Raw genomic sequence first — 27,465 nt, 5'->3', positions numbered from 1 at the left:
AGGTGGAGGTGATATGATTCTTAACTAGTTTCTCAAAGCACTTCATGATGACAGAAGTGAATGCTACGGGGCAATACTCATTTTGTTCAGTTACCTTCGCTTTCTTGGGTACAGGAAAAATGGTGGACATCTTGAAGCAAGTGGGGACAACAGACTGGGATAGGGAGAGATTGAAAATGTCCCTAAACACTCCAGCCAGCTGGTCTGCACAAGCTCTGAGGACTCGGCTTGAAATGTCATCTGGGCCGGCAGCCTTTGCGAGAAATAACACTTGAATATCTTACTCACGTCGGCCACAGAGATCAAGAGCACCCAGTTTAGCTTCTCCAGAAGCGTGGCTTCGGTGTCCTCGATGTGGCTGGCTTTCCCCTTTATAATCCGTGATTGTCGGGAGTTCCTGCCACATGTGTCTTATGTCTGAGCCATTGAATTGAGACTCCAATTTGTCCTTGTACTGTCGTTTTGCAGTTTATCTTTTGGTCTGCTACTTCCAGGCAGGCTATACAGGCCTTTGCAAAGAAATTCTCGTGCTGAACCACTGAAGGCCAGACTGGGTCAATACAATCGCATACTTTACGGTCTTGTATTATTAGAAGTGAAGTACATTGTCAGTATAGGAAGTTATATTATGAGCAGAGTGCACTTACTCATCCTATGATACAAATGTCTTCCATTCCTGCTTTAAGATTTTTTGTCTTTTTACATTGATCACTACAAAAGATGCTCACTTCAGTTCAACTAAAATGTAATTGATCATGTAGATACTGGACAGTATACTGCACGTAACATAACACAGCACCAAACACTGCATGGGAGGTGAGAACAAATGAAAACTAAAGTGTGTGTGTGTGTCTTACCTCAGCGTCCTTGTTCTGTACATCATAGGTTCTCTGGATAGTATGCAATGACGTCACACTGAGCTCCATCCGTCAGCAGAAGCTCCAATAACAACACCAGCTTCTCCGACGTCACCTAGGCAATGTAAATAGAAGGGAAGAGTTATTTGTGGGTCTCAAAATGATCAACAACATCAGTATGATTTACTTGACCACATGCACTCGCACTCACACACACACACACACACACACACACACACACACACACACACACACACACACACACACACACACACACACACACACACACACACACACACACACACACACACACACACACACACACACAGGGAAGCATTAAGCGTACAGCTAACAAACACCTGTAATAATCATCATCCCGACTACAGTATTCACAGGAAAATGTGCCATACAGATCAAGTCAACCTCCACAACATACAGTACTACAATTCCAGTACAATATCCATATCGGGAAACATTTCATTTTGTTTGAGGGGTATTTTATAAAAAACATTGATTATGGATTTTGGCAACACCCTTTATCTACTTCCCCAGAGTCCGATGAACTTGGATACCATTTGGATACATAGTTTTTATCTGCGTCTAGTGTGAAGGAAGTTACATGTAGTTTCATGACCCAATGCTAACTAGCTTAGCACAAAGACTGAAAGTCTTCGGGTCCAGCTAGAACGTTATTAAAATACTAGAGGTAAACATTGAGGGAATGTTAGGGAAACGTTGAGGGAACGTTAGGGAAACGTTGAGGGAATGTTGGGGAAACGTTGGGGGAATGTTATATTTTGAAGCCGAGCGGTGATTGAGGAAGGCGGAGGACTTATTCCGTAGACTGAGTGAAAGAGACAGTGAAAACAGCTCTTATTAAAACACCACACCTTGGGGAGATGATGAGTCTTCTAAATCTATCAACAGCACACAGCCACAAGTGAAAGAAGGAACATCTTTGATTAAAGTTATTCTCTGCTGATGCCCAAAGCTTTATGACCATGAAATATTATTCAATGGAAAAAGAGAGCAGGTTTCCATACATGACTAAATAAGTTCTAGAACAGAGGAAGAGAGGGACGATAGGAAAGAGACGATTAAAGGAAGGATATGTTAGATATGTTCAGTTCTAAGTTTGCTCTGATGTAGTGTTGATTAATGATGTGTTATGATGAGATGTGGTATTCTGTGATAATATACAGAAAGGGCCTCCAGAGTGACGCCCCCACGGTGCTGTGAGCTGTGCCCAGCCTTGCCTGCCTCTCCCTGGGTTAGACCAAACACATATTTCCCAGCTCTTGTTCTCTCAAATAGGCTCCATAGAGACAGGTATGAAAATTGATCTGTGTCTGTGTGTGTATTTGTATACACACACACACCTAGATATGCAACTTTTCTAATACGTTTCTCCTCTCTTGTTCATATTTTTCACTCCTCCAACCATGGTATCCACAACCAGAGGCTGGCAAAACCTCAAGTCAAACAAATACAGTATAGCCTACACCAGGGTTCCCCATCAGGTCGAGAGTTATCAGTAGCTCGTAGCCCACCTATGAGTAGCTCGCCAAACAATTCTGAACATACATGCATTTTTCACTTGTTCCACTGCAAACTGTCATAAACAAATCTCACAAGTATCAGACACCGCAAGTTCCCAGCTATTATCTAATCAATGTAACATTGACGTTATCCTACCCCTGGTTAGCCACTTTTGGCTTCAAACGCCAAACCTAATACAATATCTGCCAATTAATTTCCAGCAATATTGCCTCTGTCTGTGTGGTGCGTGTGTTTGTCTATCACTCCATGTTTAGCCAGTTGATGTGATAACTACCTTGTGGGTTGACAGAAATACTTTCCTCAAAACCTTCCCAATTAACTGAAAGGTAGGTTTACCTGGCAGAAGTATATCATGAGTAAGTATAGAATTTGTATCTATTATTTTGTATTTGTTCACATTCCCATGAAATGAGCAACAGCAGCAGTACAGAACCATCGCTAAACCAGCACGTTAGAAGGCACATTCCTCACTCACTAGATTCACAATTAATAGGTCAGATGCACTATTAAAGAGGAATTACACAAAAAAAATGTAAATGTGTTAGTTTTCTTTCAGACATATAAAAATGGTCTTCTGATCTGATTTATGCATGGACATGGCCTCAGAACAGGGATCTCCAAACTTTTCTAGCATGAGAGATAAATACAACATGTCACGAGCTACTCATTTTTTGGAGACCCCTGCCTCAAAACATCCCATTTTGTTGTTTCTCTGTCATTTTTTTGCGAGTGAAAAACGAAACTAATCTAAAACCAGGAAAAATATAAAAAATATAATTTTGCAAAATATCAAATAGAATTTGTGGGAAAAACAAATATTTTATAGAGCTCTCCTTTGAGTTGCTAATTAATCATAATTTTACCAAGTACGTTGACAGAAAACAGTGCACTACTTTCTCTTGTACACTAAGAGCAAGGGGAGAGGAGAAGAGAAGAATGTGCCTATTTGAAAGACAAAAATGTGCAGCTCAGGACATGTTTTCTTTTTTTAAGTAGCTCTCGTGTTGAAAAGGTTGGAGATCCCAGGCCTACACACTGACAGTAATATATTGTGGATAGTCAGCACATAGATCTCTCAATTCAATTTCAATTCAAGGGCTTTATTAGCATGGGAATCTTTTCCATAATTTTGCCAAAGCAAGTGAAATAGATCATAAACCAAAGTGAAATAAACAATAAAAAATGAACAGTAAACATTACACTTACAAAAGTTACAAAATAATAAAGACATTTTAAATGTCATATTATGTCTATATATTGTGTTGTAATGATGTGCAAATAGTTAAAGTATGAAAGGGGAAATAAATAAACATATGGATTGAAGTTACAATGGTGTTTGTTATTCAATGGTTGCCCTTTTCTTGTGGCAAAAGGTCGCACATCTTGCTGCTGTGATTGGACACTGTGGTATTTTACCCAATAAATCTAGGAGTTTATCAACAAACAAAAAAAAACATTCTTTGTGGGTCTGTGTATTCTAAGGGAAATTTGTGTCTCTAATATGGCCATACATTTGGCAGGAGGCTAGGAAGTGCAGCTCAGTTTCCAAATAATTGTGTGGGCAGTGTGCACATAGCCTGTCTTCTCTTGAGAGCCAGGTCTGTCTATGGCAACTTTTCTCAACAGCAAGGAAATGCTCAATGAGTCTGTACATAGTCAAAGCTTTACTTAATTTTGAGTCAGTCACAGTGGTCAGATAGTCTGCCACTGTGTACTCTCTGTTTAGGGCCAAATAGCATTCTAGTTTGCTCTGTTTTTTTGTTAATTCTTTCCAATGTGTCAAGTAATTATCTTTCTGTTTTCTCATGATTTGGTTGGATCTAATTGTGTTGGTGTCCTGGGGCTCTGTGGGGTCTGTTTGTGTTTATGAACAGAGCCCCAGGACCAACTTGCTTAGGGGACTCTTCTCCAAGTTCATCTCTCTGTAGGTAATGGCTTTGCTATGGAAGGTTTGGGAATCGCTTTCTTATAGGTGATTGTAGAATTTAACTCTTCTTTTCTGGATTTTGATAATTACAGTGTATCAGCCTAATTATTTTCTGCATTAATTATTAATTATGTTTTACGTTGTACACAGAGGATATTTTTGCAGAATTCTGCATGCAGAGTCTCAACTTGGTGTTTGTCCCATTTTGGTTGGTGAGCGGACCCCAGACCTCACAACCATAAAGGGCTTCCATTAATGGGTTCTATAACTGATTCAAGTATTTTTAGCCAGATCCTAATTGTTTAGTCAAATGTTATATTCCTTTCGATGGCATAGAAGGCCCTTCTTGCCGTGTCTCTCAGATTTTTCACAGCTTTGTGGACGTTACCTGTGGCGCTGACGTTTAGGCCGAGGTATCTATAGTTTTTGTGTGCTCTAGGGCAACGGTGTCTAGATGGAATTTGTATTTTTGGTCTTGGCAATTGGACCTTTTATGCAACACCATTATTTTATTTTCACTGAGATTTACTGTCAGGGCCCAGGACTGACATAATCTGTACAGAAGATCTAGGTGCTGCTGTAGGCCCTCCTTGGTTGGGGACAGAAGTGTCAGATCATCAGAAAACAGTAGAAATTTGACTTCAGATACTAGCAGGGTGGGGCTTACGCTGCATCCCTGTCTCACACAATGGCCCCGTGGAAAGAAATATGTGTGTTTTTTGCCCATTTTAACCACACACTTTTGTGTACATGGATTTTATAATGTCGTACGTTTTTCCCCCAACACCACTTTCCATCAATTTGTATAGCAGACCCTCATGACAAATTGAATCAAAAGCTTTTTTGACGTCAAATAAACATCAAAAGACTTTGTTTTGGTTTGTTTATTTGTTAATTGGGGGGTGTAGGGTGAATACATGGTCTGTTGCACGGTAATTTGGTAAAAAAGACAATTTGACATCTCTGTCTGTCTGTTATTCTGTCTTACTCTCCTCACCTCACCACTCCTCCATTTTGTTAGAACTGACTGTTAGGTCCCTCCATTTTGTGAGAGGTGACTGTTAAGTCCCTCCATATTTAAAGGTCTCTGAGAGGCCCACCCATTATCCTCTTCTCTGCCAGGGAACCTTTGAAAAGCCAGAGGAATCTGGTCATAAAACCCCTAACCCCTCTCTCTCTCTCTCTCTCTCTCTCTCTCTCTCTCACTCACTCTCACACTCTCTCACTCTCACACTCTCTCTCACTCTCTCTCTCTCTCTCACTCTCACATGCACGAGCACACAAAGTCAAGCATACGAACGTACACACACACAATATGTGTGAGTGGTTCACGTGAGCTTATGTGTAGGGTCAAGACAGGGGATAGGTTTCCCACTCTAGTGGGGAAATGCTTTCAACACAAGACTATTGAGGGTATTGTTAGTCTCAGCCCTGACCGAGGGATGAGATCAAACACTGCGTGTGTGTGTGTTCTGTGTGTACGTTTGAGTGTTGCAGAGCCACTTAGCACCATGATCTGTTGGTCTTTGTAGTCTGCTTCAACTCCTCCACATGAAAGAGACATTTCATCCTTCCTTCCATTCCACATATCCTACATCTCTCAACACTCCACAACTCCTTCTCCAAAATGGACACAAATAAACACTTCTCAGAGTGGTTTTGAGATGGAAAATTGGGGGTATGGAGAGAGGCTTGGTATGAACCATAACCCCCCCCCCCATATCTTAATTTTCCTGTTTCTGTCCCCCTCTAAAGTGGTTAGTCCCATCGTGTAGCCCTCTAGCCTTGTCTAAAAGTGGGTTTCAGCCTCATCAGCTCAAAACAGCTGGACTAGGGGAACCATCATCATTCATTCTGTAGTGTGATTTGGTGTTTGGGATATTAGTGAAACATGATTTAATATCCACTGATATCAAACATACAGATTGGTGTCTCCACACACAGGGGCACAGTGAAATCCCAGAATAAGAAGGCACCATGACAGATGAGACTGCCCTAATACACTAATAACTAGGGTAATAAGTAATAAGTAGTAATAAAACAATAATAAAACAGTAGCTGAGTGTATTCAACTATATCTTTAAATAATACCATATTTGAGAACTAACTAACATTTTCTCTTAGCTCAATGTAAAAATGTGCCAAGAAATCTTGACCTTTCTAGTTAACAGACTATGTTAGGGTTTTATACCTCCTCTTCAAATGAACTGTGGGGAGGGCAAAATAATGAAACCATGAAACTGTATACAAATATCAATTAATTTTAAATGTGGATTATTTCTACTTGCCATTATAATTCACCTGATGATAAGACAATACTTGATTTTTAAACGTTTTTGCTATCATATTAGGATCCCTGGGCAAGAAAAGTTTGAAAACGACTGCCTCAGAGGATCTTAGGGAAATATGCTGGTGAAATAAGAAAAATCCAGCAACCCTGACACAATTGTGAGTTATACTTTTACATTACCATGATCTATTGAATGCTCCTCCCACAGACACACACACACACACACACACACACACACACACACACACACACACACACACACACACACACACACGTCATCAAGGGACAGCTAACAGCACAATACCAAAGGAAGCTTATGACATGTTTAGCAAACACAGGAAATTAATGTAGCTTCCCTAACATATACAGTGCATCCTATGTCTCAGTCTCTCCTTGTGTGTGTGTGTGTGTGTGTGTGTGTGTGTGTGTGTGTGTGTGTGTGTGTGTGTGTGTGTGTGTGTGTGTGTGTGTGTGTGTGTGTGTGTGTGTGTGTGTGTGTGTGTGTGTGTGTGTGCAGCCAGGTCACCCATGATACAAGTCAGTATTCGATGTTCATCCATGTCTGAGAACATTAGGAGATGACATGGAAACCGGCCCTAGGGGCAACAGTGAGAGCTGTTACCTTCAAGTCGGCTTCGGTTTTGCTAGGGAGTTGTGGACGGGGGATGGGCGTAAGCGTCTTCCTCTGATTCCAAAGTTTGCAAGTTCCTGTCCAGCAATAGAAAGTTGTTTCTGATACTTTATATAATGCCTAAACTTAACCCTAACCTTAACAATTTGGAGTTAACGCCAAATTTCACGTTTGGAACAACTTTGACATTTGAGAAACATGGATGAATGTCTAATTCTGACTTTCTATCGCTGGATTCAAACTTCATCTTAGACCTTATACCAGGGTTTCCCAAACTCGTTCCTCGGGACCCCAAGGGGTGCATGTTCTGTTTTTTACCCTAGCATTACACAGCTGATTCAAATAATCAACTAATCATCGACATTTGATCATTTCAATCAGCTGTGTAGTGTTACGGCAAAAACAAAAGTGCTCTGATTGGGGTCCAAGGACTGAGATTAGGAAACAATGCCTTAAACTATTTGAAATTTGATGTTCAGAACAACTTTGAAATTTGACATTTGAGAAACATGGATGAACTTTTAAAATAAAAATCTCAAAATGTTACTTTTTATCACCAGATTTGAACATGCAACCATTTGAATCAGAGACAGATGCTTACATACATCCACCATCCCCATACCCAAAGCCCTCGCAAAAACCGAACTGAAGACTACTTGAAGGTGGTAGTGCTCACTGTTGCCCATAGTGGTCAATTTCCACGTAAATCTCCGACACTCTCAGACATGGATGGACGTCGAAAACTGCCTTGTATCACGGGTGACCTGCCTGTTATTTCACTATAGAAATGACAGAAGATAAACAGAGAAACAGAGACAGAGAGCGAGAAAGACAGACAGACAGTGAGAGCTTCTTTATCTTTGACCTGTTCTCCCTCTCTCTCTCCACCCCTCTCTCAATCTTTCTTTCCCCCCCAAAAAACGCTAATTGAGAGAGATTTACAGAAAACCTTACCTTCTACTAATCACTGCTATCATGGTATCCATCTGAAGTGTAATGTTGACTGATGTGGTTGTTATCAATGCTTTCGCCACAAACACCTCCCAAAATATCCGTATAGGTATACAGTGAGGGAAAAAAGTGTTTGATCCCCTGCTGATTTTGTACGTTTGCCCACTGACAAAGAAATGATCAGACTATAATTTTAATGGTAGGTTTATTTGAATAGTGAGAGACAGAATAACAACAAAAAAATCCAGGAAAACACATGTCAAAAATGTTATAAATTGATATGCAATTTAGTGGAATCACTGTGACATTATAACATCTAACAGTGATTTCTCAAAGTCCATTCAACTGTGTGTGTGTGTGTGTTTGTGTGTTTGTGTGTGTGTTTGTGTGTGTGTGTGTGTGTGTGTGTGTGTGTGTGTGTGTCCTTGTGTTTGTGTGTGTGTGTGTGTGTGTGTGTGTGTGTGTGTGTGTGTGTGTGTGTGTGTGTGTGTGTGTGTGTGTGTGTGTGTGACTGACCATTTAATCGCTCCATTGCCTTTAATTTCTGTCTGACCACAGACTGGTAAAAGCTCTCTGGCACCACCAGCTAAACGCCTCAGCCCCTGCTACAGGTACTAGGGTTATGCTCTCGCTCTCTCTCTCTCTCTCTCTCTCTCTCTCTCTCTCTCTCTCTCTCTCTCTCGCTCTCTTTCCATTTCCCTCTTTAATGTATGTAATTCTCCTCCCTCCACACCTCCCCACCCTCTTATTTATCTGGCCCTTCTCAGCAAGATGTCCTTTTGTTTGTGTGTGTGTAAAATGTTCATCTTGATTACAAGGTATGCTAAGCCTGATTTCGAGACACACACACATGGTCTCATCCACAGACAATGCTTCTTGATTTATTTTGAATGGAGGGACAGACAATGAGTGACTAGCAGAAGGATGACTGCTCTCAGTAAATGGGACATTCACAACATGAACTATAAACGGTCAATCCATTCCATATACTTTATATCACACCATACCATCACATGACTTAAAGTGTCAGCATGCTTCACATTGTATGGCGCCTAGCCGAACTCAAGCGAATGTGCTCGCATTCTCCCTTATAAGATCTTCGCTTGAAAAATGAGAAAAAATCAGTAATAGTACTGTTTGTCCATATTGAGATGCCGTAGCCAGTATACACTTCCCCAAAATAGTCTGAATTAATCTAAGATAACTCAATAAAACTGTCTTTAATTTGGATGTTTTTGCAAAGGTCTTAGTAGCGTGATTTTACATCATATAAAGATCTTTGGTGCAGAAAAAATGTGCAAGAAAACGAGTCGTCTCTTGTTGAATGACAACAAACTCTTAACTGAAGAATCCCTATAAAACCCTTGCCGAAGACGAAAACGTCACAAAATGTAATCGTAATATATGCACAAAGTGTTCCGAACTGTTTCGAATGGGAAGCATGTAGACGCCTTTACTAACACCTTGTTAAACGTGTGATTGTGTGAATTATTATCTTTTTAAAATACATTTTTCATAGAAGTATTGAAAAAAGTGACTAGTCGATTCTATACATGGAGCCACAACCTTTCTATTCTGGTCAACTCCTAGGTCATAGTGGAACTATTGAACACGTCTAAACACCTCAGGCTACATGACCTGTGAAAGTCTGATTCATTCTGGTTCAAATTCATTCAGTTCTAAATGTTCAGGACTGGCCCTGCCCATGTTGGCTCATCACTTAGAGGGCATATCTATCAATAGTAAAACAATGGAGGACAAACACAAATCTTCCACTATAACAAAAAACATGCACTGGATAGGTGCAGTGAAATGTATTGTTTTACAGGGTCAGCCATAGAAGTATGGCACCCCTGGAGCAAATTAGCAGTATGTGCCTTGCTCAAGGACACGTCAGCAGATTTTAACCTTGTCGACTCGGGTATTCAAAACAGGATATTTTCGGTTACTGGCCCAACGCTCTAACCGCTAATACTTGAGGACTGACTGTTTCATTTTGCATGCATATCGACACTAATGCAACAGCATGTATTATTGCAAAATAATACAATAGCATAGAACAGTAGTGACAGTATATTAGGTTAGCTAAAGAGAACAAATAGTGTGAATAGTGCAATACTTATAGCAGAACCAAAGAATACTGGTTACTGTAGTCTACTGTACTGGCACTGCACTCCAGTGGTTCTGCAATTCTAACTAGTATGATGCCATATGGAAGACACCTGTCTCTCCATGACCCTGTACAGCTATAGCACATAAACTTTCATCATCACTGTTCTGGTACTGCTTTACTGGCCCTCTCTACACACATTGGACACTGTGATGATGATTTGTTTATGCATACAGGGTCATGGAGAGAGACAGACAATTGCCACTCTTGATCACATAGGAACTACATCATATAGGATATTTCATATTTCCATATTTTCATTGTATTTTTATTATGTACTTGAGTTTGTGTCCTCAAAAGTGATTATTCTGGAGGCGAAAGAAACGCACACCTGTTTAAGTGAGGTGCTGGCTAGCGGAGTAGAACACCTGTTTAGGAGCGCTGCTGTCTAGCAGAGTAGAACACCTGTTTAGGTGAGGTGCTGTCTAGCAGAGTAGAACACCTGTTTAGGAGAGCTGCTGTCTAGCAGAGTAGAACACCTGTTTAGGCGAGGTGCTGTCTAGCAGAGTAGAACACCTGTTTAGGTGAGGTGCTGTCTAGCAGAGTAGAACACCTGTTTAGGCGAGGTGCTGTCTAGCAGAGTAGAACACCTGTTTAGGCGAGGTGCTGTCTAGCAGAGTAGAACATCTGTTTAGGCGAGGTGCTGTCTAGCAGAGTAGAACACCTGTTTAGGTGAGGTGTTGTCTAGCAGAGTAGAACACCTGTTTAGGTGAGGTGTTGGCTAGTGGAGTAGAACACCTGTTTAGGAGAGCTGCTGGCTAGCGGAGTAGAACACCTGTTTAGGCGAGGTGCTGGCTAGCGGAGTAGAACACTTGTTTAGGTGAGGTGCTGGCTAGAGGAGTAGAACACCTGTTTAGGTGAGGTGCTGGCTAGAGGAGTAGAACAACTGTTTAGGTGAGGTGCTGGCTAGCAGAGTAGAACACCTGTTTAGGTGAGGTGCTGGCTAGCGGAGTAGAACACCTGTTTAGGTGAGGTGCTGTCTAGCAGAGTAGAACACCTGTTTAGGTGAGGTGCTGGCTAGCGGAGTAGAACACCTGTTTAGGTGAGGTGCTGTCTAGCAGAGTAGAACACCTGTTTAGGTGAGGTGCTGGCTAGCGGAGTAGAACACCTGTTTAGGTGAGGTGCTGTCTAGCAGAGTAGAACACCTGTTTAGGTGAGGTGCTGGCTAGCGGAGTAGAACACCTGTTTAGGCGAGGTGCTGGCTAGCGGAGTAGAACACCTGTTTAGGTGAGGTGCTGGCTAGCGGAGTAGAACACCTGTTTAGGTGAGGTGCTGTCTAGCAGAGTAGAACACCTGTTTAGGTGAGGTGCTGGCTAGCGGAGTAGAACACCTGTTTAGGTGAGGTGCTGTCTAGCAGAGTAGAACACCTGTTTAGGTGAGGTGCTGGCTAGCGGAGTAGAACACCTGTTTAGGCGAGGTGCTGGCTAGCGGAGTAGAACACCTGTTTAGGTGAGGTGCTGGCTAGCGGAGTAGAACACCTGTTTAGGTGAGGTGCTGGCTAGCGGAGTAGAACACCTGTTTAGGTGAGGTGCTGGCTAGCGGAGTAGAACACCTGTTTAGGTGAGGTGCTGGCTAGCGGAGTAGAACACCTGTTAAGGTGAGGTGCTGGCTAGCGGAGTAGAACACTTGAAAAAGAAAAGGCTAGTTAAATGTGAATTAAAAGTACGAATCTCCGAGCATCATTAGGTGCAAAAATTCAACATACCCAGTTGTGGCCCACTTTTTGGAAGCGAACCACTCGATTTGGTCCCTACGTTATATCGGCATCGAACACCTCACCCTCCCTAGGAGAGGGGGTGACCTCGACAATTTATTGTTAAAACGAGAGAATGCCTGGATCTTTAATTTAAAGACCCTTTGCTCCCTACGGTCTCAACGTAGACATTGATCTGAAGCCATTCTTGTGATTATTGGGATTTTTCTATTCATTGTAAATGTTCGTAGGCTTATGTAGCCAAAATGTATCTATGATCATATGCTATCCATTCATGTTTTTTATATGTTATATTCTGTAAATTAACCAATGACATCAAGCCACACACAGCCATGATTACAGACAACTGAGTGTGACACTATATAAACTAGTGACCCGCAGTGTTTGTCATTATACCCTGATGAAGACAGCTTGTCTGTCGAAACGTTGGTTATTCAAATATTGCATCCCACAGTGTTTGTCATTATACCCTGATGAAGACAGCTTGTCTGTCGAAACGTTGGTTATTCAAATATTGCATCCTACAGTGTGCGGCTCTCCCTCAAAAGTGAGTATACCACAGCAATTTCTTACAATTTTTAACAGAAAGGTGAGATTTTCATCTTTCATGGAGTATGCATCATTACTAGTTATTGTTTATGGCCCCCGCATGATAAATCTTTACTTTGGTTATGTCTATTGAGGCAGAAATATACATTTACAAATCAAATCAAATTGTATTTGTCACATGCGCCAAATAGAACAGGTGTAAATGCTTACTTACAAAACCCTTAACCAACAATGCAATTTTAAGAAAATTGAAATATTTACAAAATAAACTGAAGTAAAAAATAAAATAAAAAGTAGCAATAAAATAATAATAATGAGACTATATTATATACATGGGGTACCAGTATAGAGTCAATGTGCGGGGGTACAGGTTAGTCCAGGTCATTGAGGTAATATATACAGTGCCTTGCGAAAGTATTCGGCCCCCTTGAACTTTGCGACCTTTTGCCACATTTCAGGCTTCAAACATAAAGATATAAAACTGTATTTTTTTGTGAAGAATCAACAACAAGTGGGACACAATCATGAAGTGGAACGACATTTATTGGATATTTCAAACTTTTTTAACAAATCAAAAACTGAAAAATTGGGCGTGCAAAATTATTCAGCCCCTTTACTTTCAGTGCAGCAAACTCTCTCCAGAAGTTCAGTGAGGATCTCTGAATGATCCAATGTTGACCTAAATGACTAATGATGATAAATACAATCCACCTGTGTGTAATCAAGTCTCCGTATAAATGCACCTGCACTGTGATAGTCTCAGAGGTCTGTTAAAAGCGCAGAGAGCATCATGAAGAACAAGGAACACACCAGGCAGGTCCGAGATACTGTTGTGAAGAAGTTTAAAGCCGGATTTGCATTCAAAAAGATTTACCAAGCTTTAAACATCCCAAGGAGCACTGTGCAAGCGATAATATTGAAATGGAAGGAGTATCAGACCACTGCAAATCTACCAAGACCTGGCCGTCCCTCTAAACTTTCAGCTCATACAAGGAGAAGACTGATCAGAGATGCAGCCAAGAGGCCCATGATCACTCTGGATGAACTGCAGAGATCTACAGCTGAGGTGGGAGACTCTGTCCATAGGACAACAATCAGTCGTATATTGCACAAATCTGGCCTTTATGGAAGAGTGGCAAGAAGAAAGCCATTTCTTAAAGATATCCATAAAAAGTGTTGTTTAAAGTTTGCCACAAGCCACCTGGGAGACACACCAAACATGTGGAAGAAGGTGCTCTGGTCAGATGAAACCAAAATTGAACTTTTTGGCAACAATGCAAAACGTTATGTTTGGCGTAAAAGCAACACAGCTCATCACCCTGACCACACCATCCCCACTGTCAAACATGGTGGTGGCAGCATCAGATGGTTAATGGTTGATGGTTAATGGAAGATGGTTAAAATTGATGGGAAGATGGATGGAGCCAAATACAGGACCATTCTGGAAGACTGGGACGGAGATTTGTCTTCCAACAAGACAATGATCCAAAACATAAAGCAAAATCTACAATGGAATGGTTCAAAAATAAACATATCCAGGTGTTAGAATGGTCAAGTCAAAGTCCAGACCTGAATCCAATCGAGAATCTGTGGAAAGAACTGAAAACTGCTGTTCACAAATGCTCTCCATCCAACCTCACTGAGCTCAAGCTGTTTTGCAAGGAAAAAGTTCAGTCTCTCGATGTGCAAAACTGATAGAGACATACCCCAAGCGACTTACAGCTGTAATCGCAGCAAAAGGTGGCGCTACAAAGTATTAACTTAAGGGGGCTGAATAATTTTGCACGCCCAATTTTTCAGTTTTTGATTTGTTAAAAAAGTTTGAAATATCCAATAAATGTCGTTCCACTTCATGATTATGTCCCACTTGTTGTTGATTCTTCACAAAAAAATACAGTTTTATATCTTTATGTTTGAAGCCTGAAATGTGGCAAAAGGTCGCAAAGTTCAAGGGGGCCGAATACTTTCGCAAGGCACTGTACATGTAGGTAGGGGTAAAGTGACTATGCATTGATAATAGATAATAAAAAAGCGAGTAGCAGAATAGTAAAAAAAAGAGCGGGGGTCAATGCAAAAGAGTCCGGGTAGTCATTTGATTAGCTGTTCAACAGTCTCATGGCTTGGGGGTAGAAGCTGTTAAGAATCCTTTTGGTCCTAGACTTGGCGCTCTGGTACCGCTTGCCGTGCGGTAGCAGAGAAAACATTCTATGACTAGGGTGGCTGGAGTCTTTGACAATTTTTAGGGCCTTCCTCTGACACCATCTGGTATAGAGATCCAGGATGGCAGGAAGCTTGGCCCCAGTGATGTACTGGGCCGTACGCACTACCCTCTGTAGTGCCTTGCGGTCGGAGGCCGAGCAGTTGCCATACCAGGCACATGATGCTCTCGATTGGTGCAGCTGGAGAACTTTTTGAGGATCTGAAGACCCATGACAAATTTTCAGTCTCCTGAGGGGCAATAGGCGTTGTCGTGCCCTCATCACGACTGCCTTGGTGTGTTTGGACCATGATAGTTTGTTGGTGATGTGGACACCAAGGAACTCAAAACTTTCATCCTGCTCCACTACCGCCCCATCGATGAGAATAGGGGCGTGCTCGGCCCTCCGTTTCCTGTAGTCCACGATCATCTCCTTTGTCTTGATCACGTTGAGGGAAAGGTTGTTGTCATAGCACCAGACTTCCATGTCTCTAACCTCCTCCCTATAGGCTGTCTCATCGTTGTCAGTGATCAGGCCTACCACCTTTGGGTTGTCGGCAAACTAAATGATGGCGTTGGAGTCGTGCTTGGCCACACAGTCATGAGTGAACAGAGAGTACAGGAGGGGTTAACCTCGCACCCCTGAGGGGCCCCCGTGTTGAGGATCAGTGTGGCAGATGTATTTCTGCCTACCCTTCCACCTGGGGAAGGCCTGTCAGGAAGTCCAGGATCCAATTGCAGAGGGAGGTGTTTAGTCCCAGGGTCCTTAGCTTAGTGATGAGCTTTGAGGGCACTATGGTGTTGAACGCTGAGCTGTAGTCAATGAATAATATTCTCACGTAGGTGTTCCTTTTGTCCAGGTGGGAAAGGGCAGTGTGGAGCGCAATAGAGATTGTGTCATCTCTGGATCTGTTGGGGCGGTATGCAAATTGGAGTGGGTCTAGGGTTTCTGGGATCATGGTGTTGATGTGAGCCATGACCAGCCTTTCAAAGCACTTCATGGCCACAGACATGAGTGCTACGGAACGGTAGTCATTTGGCAGGTTACCTTGGTCTTCTTGGCCACAGGGACAAGGTGGTCTGCTATGGTGGTCTGCTTGAAACATGTTGGTTTTACAGACTCGACCAGGGACAGGTTGGAAATGTCAGTGAAGACACTTGCCAGTTGGACAGCGAATGCTCGGAGAACAAGTCCTGGTAATCCTCTGTATTTACATTAAATTTAACAGGTTAATGTTTGTTTGAGCCCTACTACTTACTTTAGTGAGTCTTTATTTTTTAAATTCATGATGATTCAGCCTGACTATAAAGCTGTTGTCTCCACTATGTTCCTATATTTATAATCTGTAGCTAAAACAACTGTGAATCTTTGCGCTCAGCTAGAAAAAAGTGAGATGCTGAGAACTGCTCCTCCAATAAGGTAGAATTTGATTACTTAACATTCTCTTTACTCCCAAATGCATGGGTCTCTTTTTCCTGGTTCACTGTGCTGTCTATTGTTGTGCTGTCTACTACTTTGACAGAGTGAAGCCAGCCAGCCCCCCCCCTGAGAAGCAACCAGCCAGTGTTTTATGTCTCAGTGAGTTTTCTAGCTATTATTTATACCTTCTCTGTTTTATTCTAAGCTTCAGATAATGGGAAGTTTTCAATCATGATGATTCAGTATGTGTTCTGTGGAAGTCTTCTAACAGTGTTTGTTCTGTAGAAGTCTTCTAACAGTGTATGTGTGTTCTGTGGAAGTCTTCTAACAGTGTTTGTTCTGTAGAAGTCTTCTAACAGTGTTTGTTCGGTAGAAGTCTTCTAACAGTGTGTGTGTGTTCTGTAGAAGTCTTCTAACAGTGTTTGTTCTGTGGAAGTCTTCTAACAGTGTGTGTGTTCTGTAGAACTCTTCTAACATTGTTTGTGTGTTCTGTAGAACTCTTCTAACAGTGTGTGTGTGTTCTGTAGCACTCTGAAAATAGTACTGCATTAGTGTACAATGGCTATGATGCATCTAGGTGGTGGTATTAGTGGCTAGTGTGTGTATCGGCGGGGCGGGGGTGGTGGCGTATCTGCGGTCCGGTTGTGGTGGGTTGGTATGGGTCTAAGTTTCTTTCTTCTGGCTCCCGAGTGGCGCAGCAGTCTAAGGCCCTGCATTTCAGTGCTAGAGGCATCACTACAGACCCTGCTTCAATTCCAGGCTGTATCACAACTGGCCGTGATTGGAAGTCCCATAGGGCGGCGCACAATTGGCCCAGTGTTGTCTGGATATGGGTTAGGGTTTGGCCGGGGTAGGCCGTCATTGTAAATAAGAATTTGTTCTTAACTGACTTGCCTAGTTAAATAAAGGTCACATATCAAAACTATGTTTGTTAAAACAGAACAAAACATCTCATGCCTAACAGAGCTAAACACAAAGGCACTTCTTAATGAAACAAACACAGTGAATTAGGCTATAGGCCTTTTATCCATCACTTTAAATGCCCGTGGAGAATGAGGTTGTTTTGAGCATGGAGCGTCTCTCACACACACACCAACGCCCGCTCGGAGGGGGCACTAGAAGCCTTGGTGGGCAAGGTTGCTGAGCATCGGGAAGTGAAATCTCTGTGCCTGCCACAAAAACAAAACAGTGCCAAGTCTGGTTGTTAGACTGGGATCGAGTTTGACTGACATATAGTCTTTTACTTTGTTTTATAGTTGTCTTGACTCGGGCGTAATGTTATCTGCTCCAGTCGGAGAACTGACCATTGGTCTATTTGGCTGTGAGGGTCCTGGCTCTTCATCAGTGGGCTCCACCCTCAAGGCCCATTGTCATAATGAGCTCTTTGGTTGCCTAATTAACTTCCTCATGTGCAGTTTCCTCCAGCATCTTAAGAAGACGCAACTTGGGGGTCAAAAATGTTGCTATCATTAAAAGCATATGGACAAGCCGTAATCACTACTACGGGTGTTTGTAGCCTGCGTGCCACGATATGATAGGCTATATGTTGTTTGAGATGAATTGTTTTGTACTGTTTTAACAACGTTTCAGAATATCATGGAAAGAACCAACATAGCTAAATGAAACAGGAGCAGTTGTGTTTGTAGCCGGTGTACGGCGAAAATCACCCCTTTCATTCATTTCTGTAGATTATAGGTTGCTTGCATGATATTAGATTTTTTTGCTCCATCTATTCAATTTTCTTATCAAACAGTCCCATCTAGTTGAATAAAGGGGAACTACCTGGTTAAATAAAAATAAAGGTACATTTGTCTTTATTTGCATGCAGCAAATGTATAGGCATAGGTTTGCTTCATTATATAAACAACATACTGTATATCTAGGTATTTGCCTTTGTTGCTTTTGTAGGGCTGTGCAAAAATTCACTTGGACTCCAAAAAAATCTAATTTTAATGAAAACAAGTTGAAATTCCTTTATTATTTATTTATAGTTGAAAACATTATTATTAATCAGCTCGCCTCACACTCCCCATTGCAGCCCCATGCAGCCTGCATTCGGCACAGCACAAACACACGCATGGCCCAAATTGAGAGAGGAGAGGAATGAATAAACAATGAAGTTGATCAAGCAAGATTTATGTGTGAATAAAGGTGATTTTATATGTGGAATATAATGACAAATGAATAGAAAGACGTCTGTTTATAAAATCAGCGGGAGAAAAACAATTGTGTAATCCCGAAGTTGTCTGTCTGACTGCCCGCACCATTAAAAACATCCTTTAGAATGATCAACCCTGATCAGGTACATTATAAAAAAAACAGAGGCAATTCTAGCAGAAATATGTTTTCATTCACTCTTTCACACGTCTGTGAGGTTATTGGGATGCCGTCTGGTGGATGGGTGCACGTCATGTTTGAGGGTGAATGGGTACACGTCATGTTTGAGGGTGGATGGGTGCACGTCATGTTTGAGGGTGGATGGGTACACGTCATGTTTGAGGGTGAATGGGTACACGTCATGTTTGAGGGTGGATGGGTACACGTCATGTTTGAGGGTGGATGGGTGCACGTCATGTTTGAGGATGGATGGGTACACGTCATGTTTGAGGGTGGATGGGTACACGTCATGTTTGAGGGTGGATGGGTACACGTCATGTTTGAGGGTGGATGGGTACATGTCATGTTTGAGGGTGGATGGGTACACGTCATGTTTGAGGGTGGATGGGTACACGTCATGTTTGAGGGTGGATGGGTACACGACATGTTCAAATCAAATCAAATTTGTCACATACACATGGTTAGCAGATGTTAATGCGAGTGTAGCGAAATGCTTGTGCTTCTAGTTCCGACAATGCAGTAATAATCCAACAAGTAATCTAACTAACAATCCCCCCCCAAAAAAACTACTGTCTTATACACAGTCTAAGGGGATAAAGAATATGTACATAAAGATATATTAATGAGTGATGGTACACAACAGCTTAGGCAAGATACAGTAGATGGTATCGAGTACAGTATATACATATGAGATGAGTATGTAAACAAAGTGGCATAGTTAAAGTGGCTAGTGATACATGTATTACATAAGGATGCAGTAGATGATATAGAGTACAGTATATATGTATACATATTAGATGAATAATGTAGGGTATGTAAACATTATATTAGGTAGCATTGTTTAAAGTGGCTAGTGATATATTTTACATCATTTCCCATCAATTCCCATGATTAAAGTGGCTGGAGTTGAGTCAGTGTCAGTGTCAGTGTGTTGGCAGCAGCCACTCAATGTTAGTGGTGGCTGTTTAACAGTCTGATGGCCTTGAGATAGAAGCTGTTTTTCAGTCTCTCGGTCCCAGCTTTGATGCACCTGTACTGACCTCGCCTTCTGGATGATAGCGGGGTGAACAGGCAGTGGCTCGGGTGGTTGATGTCCTTGATGATCTTTATGGCCTTCCTGTAACATCAGGTGGTGTAGGTGTCCTGGAGGGCAGGTAGTTTGCCCCCGGTGATGCGTTGTGCAGACCTCACTACCCTCTGGAGAGCCTTACGGTTGAGGGCGGAGCAGTTGCCGTACCAGGCGGTGATACAGCCCGCCAGGATGCTCTCGATTGTGCATCTGTAGAAGTTTGTGAGTGCTTTTGGTGACAAGCCGAATTTCTTCAGCCTCCTGAGGTTGAAGAGGCGCTGCTGCGCCTTCTTCACGATGCTGTCTGTGTGAGTGGAACAATTCAGTTTGTCTGTGATGTGTACGCCGAGGAACTTAAAACTTGCTACCCTCTCCACTACTGTTCCATTGATGTGGATAGGGGGGTGTTCCCTCTGCTGTTTCCTGAAGTCCACAATCATCTCCTTAGTTTTGTTGACGTTGAGTCAACTTATAATCAAGCCTACCACTGTTGTGTCGTCCGCAAACTTGATGATTGAGTTGGAGGCGTGCGTGGCCACGCAGTCGTGGGTGAACAGGGAGTACAGGAGAGGGCTCAGAATGCACCCTTGTGGGGCCCCAGTGTTGAGGATCAGCGGGGTGGAGATGTTGTTGCCTACCCTCACCACCTGGGGGCGGCCCGTCAGGAAGTCCAGTACCCAGTTGCACAGGGCGGGGTCGAGACCCAGGGTCTCGAGCTTGACAACGAGCTTGGAGGGTACTATGGTGTTGAATGCCGAGCTGTAGTCGATGAACAGCATTCTCACATAGGTATTCCTCTTGTCCAGATGGGTTAGGGCAGTGTGCAGTGTGGTTGAGATTGCATCGTCTGTGGACCTATTTGGGCGGTAAGCAAATTGGAGTGGGTCTAGGGTGTCAGGTAGGGTGGAGGTGATATAGTCCTTGACTAGTCTCTCAAAGCACTTCATGATGACGGAAGTGAGTGCTACGGGCGGTAGTCATTTAGCTCAGTTACCTTAGCTTTCTTGGGAACAGGAACAATGGTGGCCCTCTTGAAGCATGTGGGAACAGCAGACTGGTATAGGGATTGATTGAATATGTCCGTGAACACACCGGCCAGCTGGTCTGCGCATGCTCTGAGGGCGCGGCTGGGGATGCCGTCTGGGCCTGCAGCCTTGCGAGGGTTAACACGTCTAAATGTTTTACTCACTTCGGCTGCAGTGAAGGAGAGTTCGCATGTTTTCGTTGCAGGCCGTGTCAGTGGCACTGTATTGTCCTCAAAGCGGGCAAAAAAGTTATTTAGTCTGCCTGGGAGCAAGACATCCTGGTCCGTGACTGGGCTGGTTTTCTTCTTGTGGTCCGTGATTGACTGTAGACCCTGCCACATACCTCTTGCGTCTGAGCCGTTGAATTGAGATTCTACTTTGTCTCTATACTGACGCTTAGCTTGTTTGATAGCCTTGCGGAGGGAATAGCTGCACTGTTTGTATTCGGTCATGTTACCAGTCACCTTGCCCTGATTAAAAGCAGTGGTTCGCGCTTTCAGTTTCATGCGAATGCTGCCATCAATCCACGGTTTCTGGTTAGGGAATGTTTTAATCATTGCTATGGGAACAACATCTTCAACGCACGTTCAAATTAACTCGCACACCGAATCAGCGTATTCGTCAATGTTGTTATCTGACGCAATACGAAACATATCCCAGTCCACGTGATGGAAGCAGTCTTGGAGTGTGGAATCACCTTGGTCGGACCAGCGTTGGACAGACCTCAGCGTGGGAGCTTCTTGTTTTAGTTTCTGTCTGTAGGCAGGGATCAGCAAAATGGAGTCGTGGTCAGCTTTTCCGAAAGGAGGGCGGGGCAGGGCCTTATATGCGTCGCGGAAGTTAGAGTAACAATGATCCAAGGTTTTTTCAGCCCTAGTTGCGCAATCGATATGCTGATACAATTTAGGGAGTCTTGTTTTAAGATTAGCCTTGTTAAAATCCCCAGCTACAATGAATGCAGCCTCAGGATGTAGAGATTCCAGTTTGCAAAGAGTCAAATAAAGTTCGTTCAGAGCCATCGATGTGTCTGCTTGGGGGGGAATATATACGGCTGTGATTATAATCGAAGAGAATTCTCTTGGTAGATAATGCGGTCGACATTTGATTGTGAGGAATTCTAAATCAGGTGAACAGAAGGATTTGACTTCCTGTATATTTCTGTGATCACACCACGTCTCGTTAGCCATAAGGCATACGCCCCCGCCCCTCTTCTTACCAGAAAGATGTTTGTTTCTGTCGGCGCGATGCGTGGAGAAACCCGCTGGCTGCACCGCCTCCGATAGCGTCTCTCCAGTGAGCCATGTTTCCGTGAAGCAAAGAACGTTACAGTCTCTGATGTCCCTCTGGAATGCTACCCTTGCTCGGATTTCATCAACCTTGTTGTCAAGAGACTGGACATTGGCGAGAAGAATGCTAGGGAGTGGTGCACGATGTGCCCGTCTCCAGAGTCTGACCGGAAGACCGCCTCGTTTCCCTCTTTTACGGCGTTGTTTTTTTGGGTCGCCGACTGGGATCCATTCCGTTGTCCTGGTTGAAAGGCAGAACACAGGATCCGCTTCGTGAAAATCATATTCTTGGTCGTACTGATGGTGAGTTGACGCTGATCTTATATTCAGTAGTTCTTCTCAACTGTATGTAATGAAACCTAAGATGACCTGGGGTACTAATGTAAGAAATAACACGTAAAAAAAACAAAAAACTGCATAGTTTCCTAGGAACGCGAAGCGAGGCGGCCATCTCTGTCGGCGCCGGAAGTTACCATGTTTGAGGGTGGATGGGTACACGTCATGTTTGAGGGTGGATGGGTACACGTCATGTTTGAGGGTGGATGGGTACACGTCATGTTTGAGGGTGGATGGGTACACGTTACCAGAGTCTATCTGGTAGAGTGATGTGTGTGCCTGTTAATCTGAGTAAGTGAAACACACTTGTTTACTTCGAAATGAGGAATGCAGCTCATTAGTGAAGCGATCCATACCAAAGTTTCTCATAGTATAACATCATAATGCAACCACAGCCAATTTAACAGAGGAAAATAACACATGATATTCAAAACAGCCTGGCGTTCAGTACAGACTTGGATTCTGTGGCATGTCTGGCAAACTGGGTCATGGTCTGGAATGTGTGTGTGTGTACCCGTGTGAGTGAGTGAGTGAGTGAGTGAGTGAGTGAGTGAGTGAGTGAGTGAGTGAGTGAGTGAGTGAGTGAGTGAGGGAGTGAGTGAGTGAGGGAGTGAGTGAGGGAGTGAGGGAGGGAGTTCCACAGGGATGCTGGCACATATTGACTCCAATGCTTCCCACAGTTGTATCAAGTTGGCTGGATGTCATTTGGGTGGTGGGCCATTCTTATACACACAGGAAACTGTTGAGCGTGGAAAACCCAGCGGCCTTGGAGTTCTTGACACAAACCGGTGCGTCTACAACTATTCCCCTTTCAAAGTGTTTTGTCTTGCTCAATCACCCTCTGAATGGCACATACACAATCCATATCTCAAATATCTCAAGGCTTAAAATTCCTTCTTTAACCTGTCTCCTCCCCTTCATCTACTCTGATTGACATCAATAAGGGATCATAGCTTCACCTGGATTCATCTGGTAATTCTATGTTATGGAAAGAGCAGGTGTTCTTAATGTTTAAACCTACCATTCAAAAGGAGAGAAAATGAAATCACCACCCCCCCAACCCCCTCCCACCACCTAATGGTCCGTCCAAACTAGTCCAACTAACAAAGACATCATCAATGAGTTAAACCGCCAGCACAAACACAAAGATACATCTCAGAGAAGTATAGTTTCTGGATTCATGTGCGGGCGCTTCCATAATCCCTGGCGTCTATGAGCCCGGTAACATAAAGCTCTCGTGTGTGTGTGTGTGTGTGTGTGTGTGTGTGTGTGTGTGTGTGTGTGTGTGTGTGTGTGTGTGTGTGTGTGTTGAGGAGGCTAATTGCGTCGGGTGGTCTGAAGGTCCCGTCGGCTCCTCGATCATTACCAGCACAGACAGATGTTTTAGCACTTAGTCCACCCCATTCACACACACACACACACACACACACACACACACACACACACACACACAGTACTGTGCCCATGAAAGCCTATGAATGAAGTGATGCCTGAATCACCACTTTAGGTTTTATGTGAAAGTTTTGACTCAATTTCCCACAGAACACTGGGTCCTTTTATTTCTACGGGGTGGATCAGCTTAATATTGCGGAAAGAATGTTGCTTCCAATGTAATTGTCTGCATCATTTACAATCACCCATATTTTGGGGGTAAATATATATATCCATACACACATGCATACATACACACATATATACATACACATACCTATATAGACATACATACTTAAAAAAAAAAACATATACCTTTATTATTATTCCCCCGCAAACCCTTCCGTCGATCCCCCAGTTGGAGTAAACTAATAAACACTTTGGCTTTTACCTTCAATTTATACATCTTATACACATTTTACAGACACAGTCTACTTTACAATAGTTCTCTCTTGTTTGTTTTTAGTCCTTCCTCTATTTCTGATGTCCATCCAGGTTGATTTCTATTTGTAACTGTGCTATTTCACAAAAGTTCCAAACCTATATACATTTTACAGACCCGTATGTTCTACATGTTTTATCTTGTTATTAGTCCCACCCTTCAGCTCCATTCAACCCCTCCCATCTGTCTCTCAACATCATCCATTTCAGATTTCTATTTACCATATATTTTTCAACTGTGCTGTGATGCTTCACAAAATAATTGAACCTTCCTATTCTCATAGCTTCTACAGATTGTAAATTAAAAATAAACATTTTTGCTAAAATAATTATTATATTATTGATTGATTGACTATGGCTTTTCAAATCACCCAGTATTGCTATCTGCAGCGTTAGTTCTAGGAAAATGTTGCAATTCTTCAGCCATTCCTGGACCTGTGACCAAAAACGAGCTACATATGGACAATACCAAAGTAAATTATCTAATGATTCTGCTTCCTCACAGCAGAATCTGCAGAGCTGGGAAGATTGTATCCCCCATACTTATAACATTTTATTAGTTGCAAGAATTTTGTATAGTAATTTCAATTGAAAAATTTGAAGTTTTTAATCCGGCGTTGTTTTGCGTAATAATTCATTAACCATGTGCCATGGAATGGGTACATCAAAAATCTCTTGCCAACTATTTTGCAATTTATATGGCACAGCTGTCAGTTTTTTGGTCCTTAAATGAAATTGGTATATGTTTTTATTTATCACACTTTTCTTTAACCATTTATGTTCTTTAATACAGGGCCGACATACAAGTTCCTTACTTTTCCCCTTCTACTTGCCTCTTCCATTTTTGTGGTAATGCTGTAATTAATTGGTTAATTAATTTTGGTAGAGCAGACATTTCCATATGTCTGTGTTAGCTGCATGTGTGACATAACTCCACCAGTCCTACTTATGATATCATTCACTAAAATTATAGCTTTTTTAAAAAATTTCTTCGATAAATACAGTTTTTTTAATCAATTAGTATATTTGAATTTAACCACAATATTTATTGTACTATTTGTTTCCGTCCTTTCAGGTGGATTAAACTGAAATTGCAACCAACTCTCTAAGGCTTGTTTAAAAAATAAAGATATTTTGGAGATTATTTCCTTTTCAAACAACCGAAAGTGAGCAGGTGTAATCTGAATAAAGGGGAAAAGGCCCTTCCTGAATATAGGATAAGACATTCGTACCAATTGACTAGAGAACCCGTTTGGATTTAAGTATAACTTTTGTATGCCTTTAGTGAGAGGTCTAATGCTTTAATATTTAATCATTTCTGCCCACCGAATTCATATTCGTTATATAAATAGGCCCTTTTAATTTTATCTGGCTTGCCGTTCCAAATAAAATGGAATATTTTTTGTTCATATAATTTAAAAAGCAGGTCACTAGGTGTAGGCAAAACCATAAGCAAATAGGTAAACTGTGATATAACTAAAGAGTTAATCAGGGTGATTTTTCCACAAATAGACAGGTATTTTCATTTCCATGGTAGCAAGATCTTATCTGTTTTTGCTAACTTTCTATAAAAATGTATTGGAGTGAGATCATTTCTTTCTTTTGGGATTTGTAAACCGAGTATGTCCACATCTCCGTCAGACCATTTCATTGGTAAACTACATGGTAATGTAAAATGTGCATTTTTTGTGATCCAATACGTAATATGGTACATTTATCATAATTTGGTTTTAATCCAGAGAGGATAGCAAAAGTATCTAGATCCTCTATGAGGCCGTGGAGAGACTCTAATTGTGGTTTTAAAAGAAAACATGAATCATTAGCGTACAATGACACCTTAGTTTTTAAACCACGGATTTCTAATCCCTTAATATTATTATTTTATTTTATTTTAAAAGCTAACATTTCGATGGCAATAATAAATAGATATGCCGATAGTGGACAACCTTGTTTTACTCCTTTAGATAGATTAAAACTTTATGAGATGTAGCCATTATTTACTATTTTACACCTAGGGTTACCAAACATAACCTTAACCCATTTTTTAATAGATTCCCCAAAATAAACTCCAGTCGTACTTTATCAAAAGCCTTTTCAAAATCAGCTATGAAAACCAGGCCTTGTGTCCCCGATATTTCATTGTGTTCTATTGTTTCCAGTACTTGTCTCATATTATCTCCAATGTATCCTCCATGTAAAAAACCTGTCTGATAAGGATGAATAATATCTGACAATACTTTTTAAATGCTATGTGCCAAGCATTTTGCTAGGATTTTTGCATCACAACATTGAAGAGTAAGATGTCTCTAATTTTTTAAATGGACTGGATCTTTATATATACCACTTGGGTCCTGTTTCAGTAATAATGATATCAGACCTTCTTGTTGCGTTTCTGATAATCTACCATTTATAGAGGAGTGGTTAAAACAAGCCAATAATGGTCCTTTGAGTAAACCAAAAACAGTTTTGTATACTTCCACTGGTATGCCATCCTGCCCTGGAGTTTTCCCATCCTTAAAGGCCCCAATTGCCTCAAGCAGTTCCTCCTCTGTAATTTGGCCTTCACATGAGTCTTGCTGTTCAGATATTAATTTTACATTATTATTAGGGAAAAATCCATACAATTATTTTCAGTTGGTGGAGATGGAGGAGCCTGAAATGAAAACATATTCTTAAAGTACTTTACTTCCTCTTTGAAAATATCATTTGGCGAATCATGTGACTCCATCATTTGTAACAAGTTTTAATACTTTTTTTTGGTAGCATTTCTATATTGAAGATTGAAAAATAATTTGGTGCATTTTTCTCCATATTCCATCCAATTCACTTTAGTATTATAATATAGTACACTGGATCTTTCTTGAATAAGTTCCTCTATTTGTAAAGGTTGTCTGTGGTGGAAGAAGGTGAGGACCAAAGCGCAGCGTGGTACTTGTTCATGTTATTTAATTCAACTGAACAACATCTAACAAAGAAGCAAAAAAGCACAACCGAAACAGCTCCGTCAGGTGCAACACACTAAACAGAAAGTATAATCACCCACGCCTCAAGGGTGAAAACAGGCTGCCTAAGTATGGTTCTCAATCAGGGACAACGATTGACAGCTGCCTCTGAGAACCATACCAGGCCAAACACAGAAATACCAAATCATAGAAAAAGGAACATAGACAACCCACCCAACTCACTCCCTGACCATACTAAAACAAAGACAAAACAAAGGAACTAAGGTCAGAATGTGACACCATTTCTTTTTGTTTTTCCTCTAACTTTCTGT

General features: G+C 41.8%; 1 long non-coding RNA gene across 1 annotated transcript in view; it reads right to left on the bottom strand.

Moving 5' to 3' along the window:
• Window positions 1-27,465, bottom strand: part of LOC112262639 — a 53,571-nt gene that overhangs the window by 11,595 nt on the left and 14,511 nt on the right. Inside the window, exon 3 of the long non-coding RNA XR_002955390.2 lies at window positions 858-972. This is a non-coding gene — a long non-coding RNA (uncharacterized LOC112262639). The remainder of the gene's footprint in view (window positions 1-857; window positions 973-27,465) is intronic.

The sequence above is a fragment of the Oncorhynchus tshawytscha genome, linkage group LG12 (assembly GCF_018296145.1).
Source record: "Oncorhynchus tshawytscha isolate Ot180627B linkage group LG12, Otsh_v2.0, whole genome shotgun sequence".
Lineage (NCBI taxonomy): Eukaryota > Metazoa > Chordata > Actinopteri > Salmoniformes > Salmonidae > Oncorhynchus > Oncorhynchus tshawytscha.
The sequence above is the reverse complement of the archived record's forward strand: the minus strand, read 5'-3'. Positions and strand labels throughout refer to the sequence as shown.